This window comes from Aphelocoma coerulescens, chromosome 5 (assembly GCF_041296385.1).
Source record: "Aphelocoma coerulescens isolate FSJ_1873_10779 chromosome 5, UR_Acoe_1.0, whole genome shotgun sequence".
Classification (NCBI taxonomy): domain Eukaryota; kingdom Metazoa; phylum Chordata; class Aves; order Passeriformes; family Corvidae; genus Aphelocoma; species Aphelocoma coerulescens.
The window spans coordinates 24815508-24829350 of NC_091019.1; the positions used below are offsets into that span (position 1 = coordinate 24815508).

The window sequence follows — 13843 nt, forward strand, 5'->3', positions numbered from 1 at the left end:
CATAGATTATTAATGATTATTTAAGATTATTTTTATTTTAAGAATAAAATTAAAACAGAACTGTTAGTAAACGCTACTTTTATAGCTTTACTTTAACACATGGGAACAATTCCATTGTGTAAACCCAATTATTACAGAGAATACAGTAATAAAAAAAGCCAATTAATTAGCCAGACAAAATAAAAATGATGGTTGTCTTACAATTCAACAGGGATTAAAAAGATTGGACTGTCAAATTAATGTTTAAAGAAGATACACCAAAGTTTATTCAGCTCTTGGAATTAAAAAGAAATTTCTTTAAAAATCATTTTCAAGCTAAGGTTCCAAAGGATTTCTTGAAATCAATGTTCTTTAAAAAAAATATATACTGTAAAACATGACATAAGTTTCTAGTCATTATTCAGTTAGGGAAGCCAAAGTTCAGATAAACACAAAGTACTTGAAGGTGGAAGAGGCCTCTGGAGATCATCTCATCTAAGCTCTCTGCTTAAAGTAGGGTCAACCAGAGCAATTTGCCCAGGATAATACTCCACAACCTCTCCAACCAATGTGTTTCACTGTGTAACTATCCTGACAGTGTTGTTGGTTTTTTTTTCTTTCGAATGTATAAATGATATTTTGCAGAGGTAAAAACATGCTGTAGGGCAAAAGAAGAAGAAAATGGGCCTTTATGGCTTTCAAGGGCTTCAGAAAATGTGAAGAAAGATGAAATGTTCAGCTCAAATAGTAGCCAAATTCAAGATGAAAAACTGACAGTTTTGGGGGATATTTAGGAAAACGGTGTTTGAATAGTTTTATAGCAGGTATGGAAAAGGCTTTGAACCCGAAAGTTGACATAAAACTTCTACACAAAAAATCTGGAATACTGAATTGAGATTTGGTCCTTGACTCAGTAATGCCCAGTTCTAAAGGATGTAATAAATAGTTCATCACAATTATGTTCCACTGTCAGGCTATTTGGCAGTGATACTTACCCACAATTTTCAGAGTTAAATTGTTCTGGTATTTGGGCCTGATTGTGCCTGCTTCATAATACAGAACAGCAGAAGAGTTGTCTATATTCAAGGAAGCCAGTGCAAGTAAATCAAAAAATTACTTGTTGTTCCCCATATCACCATTTGATACCAGGGTGAACAGACCTGCCTTCTTTTGCTAAAAGACAGGATAACTTTTTTTCTTTCTATACCCTGAGCTCTGAAAATCTCTGCACTGTCCACATTGAGTCTGTGACTGATTAGCCTGATTCAGCCACTGCAGTTTATATCCTTTATAGGTGGTTATCTTGCTCTCCCTTTGATGCTTCTTCCAAAATGCAATTCATTTCGCTAAACTATATACTACATATTGGGCTCAGTTAATCTTTACTTGTAAATTAATCCTTTGACCTCTAATCATTCTTGTAGCTCTTATCCACACCTTAAAAATGTTTATTCTTTGATCCTACCACCTCTGTGATTTTAAGGTCAGATACTGATAAAGTTCAACATGGGGAAGTATGTCACCAGTGTGAAAAAGAACACCAAAAAAATTGCATAAATGTAAGGGGAGATTGCCTCTCACCACTGCTACCATCTGCTTTGAGAATGACACCTAATCATAAGGACATAGAAGATCAAACAGAATAACAAGAAGGTAGAATTTAAAAAACCCCAACAAATTATCCCTTTTTGAATTCTCTAATTTGCAGTAGAAAATATGGATTGTCATTTAATTTTTATAGTTGCTATGAAGAAGCCACTTGATACATATCAATAAAATCCACATGAGATCTCCTTCCTCTGCAATCTGGTTTATACCTGCATTCCGTTTGCAATCTAGCTTGTATTTGTATCTCCTTCTGATTAGAAGTTGCAGAGTGTTGTGAGGAGAGACTAATTTAACCTTAACACATGACCTTTCGAGATGTTTTAAAAACCTTAGCAGATCTACGTCTATTAGATCTCACAAGAGTTGATATATTTAAATACATATCTTGTAGAATTATTGTTAGTAACACACTAGAAGCAAAAAATAATGATTAGCATACCTTGCCATTATCTACTTTTTAAAAATAGATAAGCTGAGTCACAAAGTGCCAAGTGTATTTTTACATTACCAAAGTAATTTGTAAGAACAGATTTGTTCCTATGTACCATGTGGGTACTTTACACTCAGATTCTACACAAATGAGATTTACCAAAGAGATGAAGAGGCATGAAGATATGATAGGCCCTACAAAAACTGTCCTCAATGTCATCTGGCTGAGTGCAGGCTGTAACTTTTACAAAATAAAGCAACATTGTAAAGATAAAAGAGCTGATTTTTCAAAATACGTGAGCTATTAAGAGGCAATCAAGCTTGCCTAATTTCAGTAGGCCCAATTCCATCACAGAGGCCATACAGTGTAGTTATTAAAGACAAACATGGTTAATTTAGACTAATACAGACAGAAAGTAAATATTTCAAGGAAATTTTGCAAGATATCATTTCCTGGAATAGCTCCTCCCTTCAAAATATGATGAAAGTAACTTTAAAGGTTTTGTTAGCTCTTTTAAGAAAGGTTAATAATTATAAAAGACTACAGGAATTTGCAAAATATCTGGTCTAGAAACTGAGAGCCTCTAGCCACAAGGAAGGATAAAGGAAGATTTGTTCACTTTCACCTGACGTTCCTTAGACAATTTCAGAATAAAATAAACTCAGCTTGAAGGAAAGAGATTGAAAAAGCTGCTCAGCTGCCAGTCATAACAGCAGCTGAAAATCTTTTTCATTGCCCATGAAAAACACTGAGTATGTAAATGTTGGGTTACTAGGAACAGTCACACAAAGGAACAGAAAAATTCTAAAAACAGAAAAACTGTTAAGGACACAAAGAAATTCTTCAGAAGTCAGGGAAGAGAATAACATGAACTCAATTGTCAACCATTTTGACTTGTAAAGAACTTAATGTAAAAGATTATGCTTTGATTTGATAGCAATTATTTTCCTGTAATAGGTGTGATGAACAAGGCATTTTTGGTGTGACTTTCAGAAAATGAGAACTTGGAATTCTTATTGTATTTGAAGAAACAAATTCAAAGGGTAAGGATGTTTTATGATACAGCATTTTGATACGATATTTTAAACATACTTCAGTTATTTTATTTTTTAATCTTTTTCCAAACTTCTTGCTGATGTCTTAAATCAATTTTTAACATACAGCCTTTTGCAAAATAAATTTATACATTTCCATAACAGCTTAAGAAAGTTGCTACAAAATATGTCGGGATTAATTTCAAAGAGAAAAAACCACAGCTTTTGTAATAAAAAATCCTGTTAAAATAACTTTTAATCTATCTGTTGCTTTAATTTCAGGAAAACTTCCTTCAAAGGCATAAAAAACTCATCCATTTTCTGTATTTTCTCCCTCAAACATGTTTTTTCCTGACAAAAGAACACAAGATTAGAAATTGTCTGTGTTCCGATTAGTTGTTTTTGTTTGTTTCTTCAATCTTGTACATACCTACCCATAGTAATGAAAGGGCTAAAACCCAGCACAGGCAGCAAATCCATTTTCATAGTGTACAGAGATAATAATAAATCATCTTAAGGTCCAATTTTATTAGAAATGACTGAAATACATTACAGGGCAGCAATAACTTCAATGGTTGGTTTGCCAACCAGTGGTGTGGAATTAAAAATGCATTAAAATTTATAGAAAGGAAAGTAAATAGCAGAGACTTTAGATTGGTTTTGACATAGTTAAATGAAGCATTATTTCTCTTTGTGTGGTTAATAAAATAAAACTCTACAGAATGCGAGAAACATTCTCTTTTCAAAGCCGAAAGGTGAAAAAAAATCCATTATTAATTAAATTTAATGCTTATTCCCTCCACTGCATGTCAATGGTGCATTTCAGAAGAGAAATGCAATGAAAGGTTCTTCTCTTCTCTCCCCTAGAAGCCACTTCTACAGATTTTAACAAATGTGTTCTGTTCAAACATTTTAGGTACAAGTGTAAACACACATATTTGCACAGGAAGACCTACTGTGCTACTACGAATAATAATAATATTTCACAACTATACAGTTAACCTGGCTCCTACAAGTTTCACAAAGCTTGCCAGACCATTGCCCAAACTTTTCCAGAGGTGCAGGAAACAATAAGAATGGAGACATAGGAAGTACACCTGCTTAAGATATCCTTCCTGTATAAGAAAAATTTTTAGGGAGCCCTGGGGATGGTACTTAATTTTCTAAGGGCTCAGTTGCCCCAGTGAAACAGAGACTGGCAGTGAGGCTGAACAGCTGTGCAGCTGTTGAGCACAACACAGGATTTTCAGAGCTCATAGAACCACACATTTTTTCAGTTTCTATAGGAACAGGTAAAAACACCACTGAAAGTCTGTTTTGTCCCATGCTAATGCTTTAGGAAGACACTAAACTCTTTCTATACAGTCTGGCCTACATCCTAGAGGTGACATAAGCCAACACAGCACGTGCCTAAGTTAAGTAAGAGGCACTGATGAGAACAAGCTATCAAAATGTACCCTTTTTTCAACTAAGGCTCCAAACATGGCAAAAGCATGTAAATCCCTTTAATTTTCAGGACAAGGTCACCTATTTCTGATTACAGCTATCTTCATTATCTTTTAAACTACAAAGATATTTCTATCAGATAGGGCAAAACAAGGGAAAAAATCTACTGGTCTAACTGGGAATCTTTTACACTGGCTTTGAGTTGACAAAGCAGACTGCTTGGAAGGAAAGAATGCAAAGGAAGAAAGGTCTCTCATTGTAACCAACAGAGAGAGAAGAATAAAATTTCAGGGGTGAAATATAATTAACCAAATTGTATTTGATTATCACAAAAAGGTTATCAACCTGACATTCATAGTGTCAGAGTTTTATTTCATAGCTTTAACACTGAGCATGGTCAAGACCTTCTCTATCTGTATGTCTAGAAGCGCTAAACAAAACATCCTGGAAACATTCCAGAAATATCCTCAGAAATATTCTGAGAAATATCCTTACAACTTTCCCACCCCACCTCGTTGTTGACACGTTTTTTTCACCTATTTTCCAGGTTCTTCCTGCTCAGCTTCATGTTCTCATTAGTCCATTCATACTATAGAAAAATGATTGTAGTTGACTCTGTAGAAGCCACACCAACAAAGATCAGCTTTTGCTATTCTATAGACTGGCTTCTATCCCAGCTTACTGTGGGAAAGTAAGATCTGTGTCTTTTTCTTCTTTTATTGCACAACGTGCAACTGAAATTCTTGGCAATATCTCTGATTTCAAGTGAGAGAACTTGTATAAATAATTAACTTTTTTACCAGTTCCAGTGCTTTCTTTTGGCAAGTAAGTCATTTGGAAAAAAATCCCTCATGGAACAAGTTCCTAACTCTACTCTTACTGAAATAAAGAAAATAACATTTACAGGTACAACAAATATGTGAACGCAGGACTGAAAGACAAGTGGTTTTTATCTAAATAAAAGAAAATAAAAGCCTTTTCTCAATTATAAAAGCACATATATCTATGAACAGACGTCAGATACATCAGATACATTATCATTAATATGTAATGAGAAATGCCCCATGCATCTTTAGAATAAATCCAGATATCGTCTACAAAAATATAAAAAGCATTATAAAACTATCATCATAGTTGCACCAAAATTTTACAGATTTGTTAAAGATTTGAAAATGTAAGGGTTTTTTTAAATTTTACTGCATACACTGCAGTAATAATACTCTAAGAGAGCTGGAAATACTTAAATATGCAACGTGTAGTCAACCTATGTGAGTTGGAGTACTGATCTCTCATGATTCAGGAATTCAAATTACTAATTTCTGCTTGTCATAAAGAAGACTCTTAGAACAGGAGTAGGTATTAGAAGTACACATCCTGCAGTGATAGATGCTGGATTGCTTGAATCTTATCTTCATCTGAAAAAAAAAAAAACCAAACCCAAACTCCCAAACCCCCCCCCACCCCCCAAAAAAAAACCAAAACACAAACCCCAAGAAAATGCCAAAACACTTTGGATTTTTAAGATGTGATGTTGGTCATTAGATTGGTGAGAAATCTAAGGATGAAGAAATCTAAGGATGGTTTAGATTATATCAGGTTATATCATCAATTTCCACCCAGGCAAATGTCATGATTTTTCTTTCATTTTTTCTTAATTGTTACAGTATTTCATAGATATATAGGAACTATGGATAGGCATCCATAGCACAATGTTATGTATAATGACCACAAACAAAGCAGGATGTATCTGTCCTCATTTTTTTAAAAGACAAGGTGAAATGTGAGACGTGCAGATTTACTGTACCAATATTCTAGTACGTCTAAGCAAGATCAGATTCTCACTTGCCTCTGTATTCCCTCAGTTTCTCAAGGTTTCCAAGAAAAATGAACATTTACCCTTTGATATTAAATACAAGGTCAGACAGAAAAAGTGGTTGCAAATGTCCATTACTTTCCTGTCATCTGCTCAATTAAGGTTTCCAGCTGTCAGTATCTAACGTTGCCGCACCATTAAAAATAAAGGGACATTCAGATGCATTGATCTGTATCAAAAGCACTTTAACAGGAAAGAAAAAAAAAAAAAAAAAAGCCAGAAATGATAATTTTCTTAAAGAGTCAAACTATTAGATGAAAATGTCAGAAGGAAGAAAGGAACAGAAAACTCCTTCAGAATTACCCAGATGTCAATTGGTGCAAATAAGTTAATTGTTGCTGCACTCACCATTACTCCTCACCTTTGACCAGGCACCTCTTATTTGTTCAGAAAGGTAGGAGATTTCAGAATACAGAAAGGGTGTGTATATATAGATTTTCCAGGAAAATATGTTTTCATTTTTATTTGACACTTCTGAAATAAAATTGACAAGGTGTGTATTGAGGAATAAAAATATGTCAAATATACCAGAACCAAGGGCCATAGCACAGAATCAAATATTGTGATGGTAAAATACTCTGGACATAATGGCATTTGATTAACATTTTATTCTCTTCTATTTTGGAAATTTTCCAATCAATTGCAAAAAAATTACTTTTTTATTTTCTTTGATCACATCTGAAAAGTCTATTATTTACCAGGTACTAATATAATCAGTCTTAAATAAAAATATTACCTCTTTGCAAACAACTTACTCTTTTCCATTTTCCTATATCACTTTTGATGGGTTTTTTTGTTCTGCTTCCTATTTTTTAGTCTTTTAAAGTCTTTTTACAATTTTATTTATAAATTACTAACTTTTTCTATATTAAGAAAATGTTTAATATAAGTCTGTCTTTGAGAAATAAATTGTGTTTGAAAGGCAATAGCCAACATAAAAATGTAAACCATAACTTCTTGTACCTGAAACATAGCTATAAAAGAGAGAATAATGAACAACAGATTCATATGTTAGACACCATTGTAAGTGCTAAGCCAATAGAAATTATATGTTCAATATATTTTTTGCAAACTCAATGTCGCTATAACTTCTTGTTTCCTTAAAGCTGTTTCCTTAAACTCATACTAGTTGAAGTTCATGGCAGGTTTATAGAAGATACAAAACAACTAACACCTCTAAGACCTTGATGAAAGAAATAAGATTGATTCTTGACTAATACTCTTTTCCTGGATGCCAAAAAATATGTGCATATCTTCTGTGTTGTTTTTAAAAACTGGAAACCTTTGGAAACTGAAATATTATTTCATTTGTCACCTCCAAAGAAGGAGCAGCTACACAAGAGGAGAGTCTGCTTGCATTATGTAGTGAGGTGTGTGCACCCTTCATGCCCAGTTCAGAGCAGAGGAATAATACCTGCAGTAAGTTATGCAAACCAAGAGAACAGCCTTTGGGTTTCTCGACTATTGAATCAGATATTCACCCTGATGACAAGCCCTAAATATTTGATTTTGCTCTTAAATGACAGATACAGTGGAAATCTGCTTTTATACAGTCACTGAAAGTTTCTGTTGGGATTTTTTTCAAGGTGAGATGAGGGTATTTGGGATAAAATCACTTTTAGATAATGGTTTAGAGACTTTTAAATCATGTTGAAAGTGTGTATATGTATACATATATATAAAATATTTATAAAGATACTTAAAGCAATATTGTATTCACTGTGATAATCACTACCTCCTGCATTAGGAGATTTTCTTTAAACATGTCTGGTTTTTAAACTGAATATAGTGTTTTCAAAAACACAAGTAAGACAATTTTGAGTACAAAAACATCTTGTGAGTAGGACATACCATTTATATATTTCATTTAGGCAACTCATCTAATACTGAACAACTCAGTTCTTCTTGCCAGATAATTAAAGGCTTGGAAACCATTCAGATGAAGCTGTAAGACATTATTAGTGATAGTAAAATGCATAAAGATAGTGAAATGCTACTGATAAAACCAAGAGTAGTAAAATGTTAAAGGAAGCTGCAGCGTTAACACCAAATTTTCTATTAGTCCCAAGTTTAGATGCATGACATCTAAGGAATGAAAGATTTCCTAGACACCTGAACTCCACTTTCTGCTTCTGTGGTGTGGTGGGGGCTTTTTTGTGACACAGTCTGGTGATATCCCTTCTGGTATGGGAGGTAGTCCTTATAGAAGGAACACAAAAAAAAAAGACTAATACTTGTTGATACAGTTCCAGAAAAAAATGTCAAACAAGACCTGTCTCAAACTAGAGACAGGAACTGAACCTCACTCTGTTGCAGAGACAGGAACTGAACTGAAGCCATCCAAGCCTCACAATGCTGCTGGTCCTGTCCTATGGTTCCAGACCTCAGGCAGCACCCTTAGCCACTGGATAGATATTTACATGGATCACCTTGGATCAATGGTGCTCCACGAATGCAAATTAGCATGAACATATAGCCCAGAAAGCACTCTGCTGTGTAATGAGTACACCTGGTATTGCTGCTGTTTGTCTTCTGTTCTCTATTCACTCAGAGGCAAAGCTGGCTCATTGTTCTCACCTAATGCACAACATGCTCAACCTGCCATTTCAGTTCTCTTGTTTTCCAAGGTGCAATGGAAACAACAGACAACTGTATTACTGTATTGTAGTGCATTGTTTTGTATTCCCTTCCCCTCTGCTGAAGACAAATGGATAGTTAGAACAGCTGACATGACACTGGCTGTCTCAGCAGCAGTATTTCCCCCAAGTTAATTCAAAGAATCAATTGCATGATGCAGATATCTCACTTTTAATCAATGTACTGACCATAAAGATTTCTCATTATTTAATGAAGATTTACTGTCCTGTGGGTAGTAGAAGGAGTAGTGCTACCTTTCCATTGGAGGCAAAAAATACTCTGATTTAAACACTACTTTAAAGGAGGCAGGAAAACGATGTTTCTAAGGTTATCTGTAAAGGTCATTTCAAAATAGCAATTTGGTGGCATAACAATTAAGTTTGATGTATATTGTACCCAGTACAAAATACATTCTGCTTTTACTATCTACAGGGAAATACATGGATACTCAGGAAGTCAGAAACTAAAGCCAGAATTAGCTCAGTACAGACACAAAGAGACAAGAAATACTTTTAATAGTTTAAACTTTGGTGTCTTTAGGGAGAAATTCACTCCTATTTGAGGGCAGGTATAGAAAAACTACCCTCTTAAATCCTGACTGATTTCTTAGTTGGTGCACTAATTTTGTACTAATGCTGTGTTTAAGAATGACTGTGGGCTTCTGTACCTCATTTTATCAACAAAGCAGGTACAACAATGGCTCTCAGGAGTACTATGAGATGTACTTTGCTAAGTGTTAATGATCTGGATATCCATATACAGTAATATCTGTCTAAATGTCAAGTATAATCCTTTAAAATGAAGGCTTTACTATTGGTGTCCCTCAAGCCTGGAGTCTGGATACGCTATCCCACTGGGAAAGGGGCTGAGAACTGGAATCACAAAAAACCCTCTTCCCTTTCCTCTTGGATTGGGAGCAAACGTCACTCCATCTGAACAGCAGAACCAACATTTTCAAAGCTCTATCCTAAAATATACAGCTGTGTGGTGAGGTAGCAAGGGGGTTTGTAGTGACTGATGGTGATTGTGCTCTCAGTACACAAATACTGATGGTGTAAATGGCAAAGCAGAGGAACAGATTAACTACATGAAGGGGGATGGCTGGGTACAGAATAAACAGAGTTGAACCACAAACTGTTGCTGATTTATTCATTGTTTTATTATTTTCAGTAAATACCCAACCTTCTATTATTGTGCAGAAACTGCATATTTTCTGCTTTGCAAAAGAAAACCCTACACACTGACAATAACCACTTTGAACCCCTTAAGGCTTGAAGCTAGCAGGAGAATCCATTCTCCTTATAATAGGCTGGTACTGGGTTATTAGTTCGTGTTATCACTGCTCAAGCAAGGGTCACTATATTTTAGCATCACTGTGGCCTTCTATGGCCTTTTTAAAATTGACAGTGAGATGAGCCTGAGTGCTCAGTGCAGCATTATGAGAGTCTGATTCTTTTCCCATTTTTATAAAAAGCAGAGGTAGATACTTGAAGCAGGAAGCTCTGTTTGTTGGCATGATGAGAAAGTTGATTAATTTAGTTGCTCATTCACTACAGTGATTTTCTACCAGACTTTTCTTTCCCCAGCATGGGCATGAATACTAAACTACAGAGCTCTGCAGTACTTTGGAAAAAATTCAGAGTTTAGAAGGGGCTGATCTGACATAGTCACCACAACCAGAAAGATAGTGCAGACAGATCACACAGGCAATTGAAAGAGCTAGAGTAATGGAATCTGGCTTCTAGCTATGCCTTATAGATACCGGCTTGAAACTGTAGCATCCATAAAAATAATCCATATTCTATTAAGGGGGCTAAGCATTGCTAGGCAGCCTAGTTTTGTCCCTGTCAGAGACTGAACCATTGGTCTTCCACATGACCATTAATTTAGAAGAAATGATCATTAAGAGTTTCTAATCAGCATACACTCCAGGCAGTAAGATAAACTTTAGTTATAGTCAATATATAAATTTCCAGCCATTCAAATAGCATTTTATAATTTAAGTAAATGGCTTTTGTCACGGTTGACTGCATACTTGACCCTGATGCTCCTACTGTCCCACATTTTTCCTGATTGCTGTACAGTGACCTCTCATGATTTTTACAGTTCTGCAAGGTGGTGAAGAAAAGATGAAAACTCATTTACACTGTCAAAGACAGAGCTTGTCAGGGTCATATGGCATATATCATCCTCGCTTCTCTGGGACCCTCACAACTTAAGTCTGCCCTCACAGACAGCTAGAAAAGTGAATATTTCAAAATGAGACAGTGCTATCATTCAACAATTATTCATGATAGAATACAAGCTAAATGAATCAGCGTAGATATAAAATACTATCAAATTGTATTATATTACTGTAGATCACATCCAGATTTTCTTTGTTAAAGTTTTCATTTCAACTTGCTTCAAATGACTTAATAAAGTACAGAACAAGACATCAAAGATTGTTGTATTGGTCATGAAATAAAGACAAAATTTTAGTACACAAAGAAACATTGCAAAGCAATTACAAGTCAAAAAAAAAAAAAAAGAAGAAACACTCTGATTTGAAAAAATATAGTGAAAAGTACTTAAAAATTAGAATACAGTTATAAGCTTCATTTGAATTTGAACAGAATTTACCATAATTTATAACAAAAAACACTACATAAATTTTGTGGAAATATCAATGAACACAAGTAACTCCTACTCCTTACAAAACCTTGGTTTTAAATTTCATCTAGAATTAATATAATACTTTCTATTAGTTTTAAAAGCAATCTCAGAAAAACACCAGACAGGTATTTTCTCAGTAATATGGTATATCAGGTATCAAAATAGTTTAACCCTACAGAAGACTATGAATCTTTCACAGCATCTCCTGCAGTAACCGGATGAATTGAATCAGAAATAGATTAACTGTCTCAACTTCCCAAAACAAAACCCAACCAAAAACAAAACATAAAAAATACCTGGAAATCCACAGCCATATGTTGTAAGAAAACATCCAGCCCCATCAATCACCACTGAGCTCTATTTACACACGATTTTAATGGGCAAATTCAGTGTAACCATGCAGCAGACTAGCAGCATATGCTACCCAACTGCTACCACCTTCATGCCATTATAGGAAGCAGCATGTGTACACACATGCAAGCTGTGCCTGATCTACAGATCAATATGGGCATCAAATGATCCTCTGATTAAAGCCACAGGATATCCCAAAGAACAAGCTCATCAGTTTTATGGAAACTGGATCTAAATACTTTTAACTACTTTTCACTACCTTCCAAAAAAAAAAAAAAAAAAAAAAAAAAAAAAGGAGAAAGGAACGAAAAAAATCCTCTTAATTTATGCTTTAACCCTCAATATATAAAGGAGTGTAGAAGATGCATTTTCATGAAAAGAAAGATCTATTCCTTTAATAGATTCAGTCTTTTGATATGAGAAAACACAGTACTTTGGAACCTGGTTTTATAGTCAACTTACATCATTATTAACGAACCTAAAATTTTCTGAACACTCTTATTTCTATAGAAATGTATTCTCCTGGCCAAATAATCTATTTTCTGCTTCTTTGGCACTGTGAAAATATCTGATTCAAGGACAACACAGAATCAATAACAAGTTCAGCAACAACTATATCTTACATGTCACCATATTAAAATGAAAAGATATGGGAAGTCTGCATTGTCCGATTTTGAAGCATAGATTTTCAGTGGAAATCTAAGTGAACAGAAACCTCCTGGCTAATCACCCATGCAAAAGGAAAAAAACGCAGGAGAGTCACATTGTTGCACCCCACATCCATTAAAGTGGATTAATCCAATCTTTAATTTACAGGAAATCTTTAGGTATGGAACAAGAATATTCTACGTGATGTCAAACAGGCTGTCTCAACTGCATTTTCCTATGCTCCTCCAGCAAGAAATGCCTTCACAGGTGAACAATATTTCCTTAAAACTTGCTGTATTGGAAAAATGAGATGGAGACATACGGTGTCCCTCAAGCAGAGCGATAGATAAAGTAAAACTGAAGCATTGCCTACAGTGTCCCACAAACCAAATTACAATCCTAGAAAAAAAGCAATTTAATTTAATTCTAAATAAAGCGATTTTCAGGTGTAGGAATGGAAGAGTGGAGCACCTTTCTAAAGAGCCACAAAATCTGAGGCTTTGAATTCAGGGTAACTACATTTCAGAAGGATCTTACTTCTTATATGATGTTCACAATGACTCCAAGACTTACCAAGTAGCTGGTGAGCTTTGGGAGCAGTTTATAAGCAGGATATATTAATGGTCCACCTATTTTATTACAAGATGTCATTGGGCTGAGAATGTATTGGAAGAGCACCAAGGGAATGTTCATCACTAGCATCCTCTGGCTGGTATCTTGGTTTTCTACCCTGTAGCTGAAATTGCTCAAAAGTTGTCTCTCTTGTGCATCCATAAACTCATTATCTCATGTAATAGAAGGCTTTAGTCTTCATGAGTTTTGCAGGAAATCTTTTGGTTCCAGTCTGATGGCACCGGCAAAAAGGAAAGTAAACTGTTGTCTAATCACTGTTCCCTACCATTCACTCCTCAGGCAATAAATGCTATGTTTAAAAATCCACCCAAAGTTTCCATTATCTGTATGTAGAACTTACTTTCAAAAGCTCTTCTTTGCACAATACCAGGGCCTTCTTCAAAATCTGTAATTGAAATATGAAGAGCACATCTGTACTTGTGGGGTGCTTTTGGTCTGTGCTGGAAAATTCATTTTATCTGCAAATTTAAAGCAATGAAGTGATAAATATTAATAGCACTGTTACTATGTAAAGGCAGCACTGATACTGATGGATGGCAAAAAGCACAG

At 34.9% G+C, this 13843-nt stretch overlaps 1 protein-coding gene across 15 annotated transcripts in view; it reads right to left on the reverse strand.

Annotated features, from left to right (window-relative positions):
- The window catches only part of LRRC4C (leucine rich repeat containing 4C), a 513517-nt gene that overhangs the window by 133077 nt on the left and 366597 nt on the right, over positions 1–13843 (reverse strand). For 14 of the 15 annotated variants that reach the window (XM_069017154.1, XM_069017152.1, XM_069017148.1 and 11 more), the window contains one exon: positions 13235–13679. The gene's annotated coding sequence lies outside the window, so the exon portion shown is untranslated. Of the gene's footprint in view, positions 1–13234; positions 13715–13843 lie in introns of those variants that run through there. The other variant, XM_069017157.1, reaches the window with a different exon arrangement.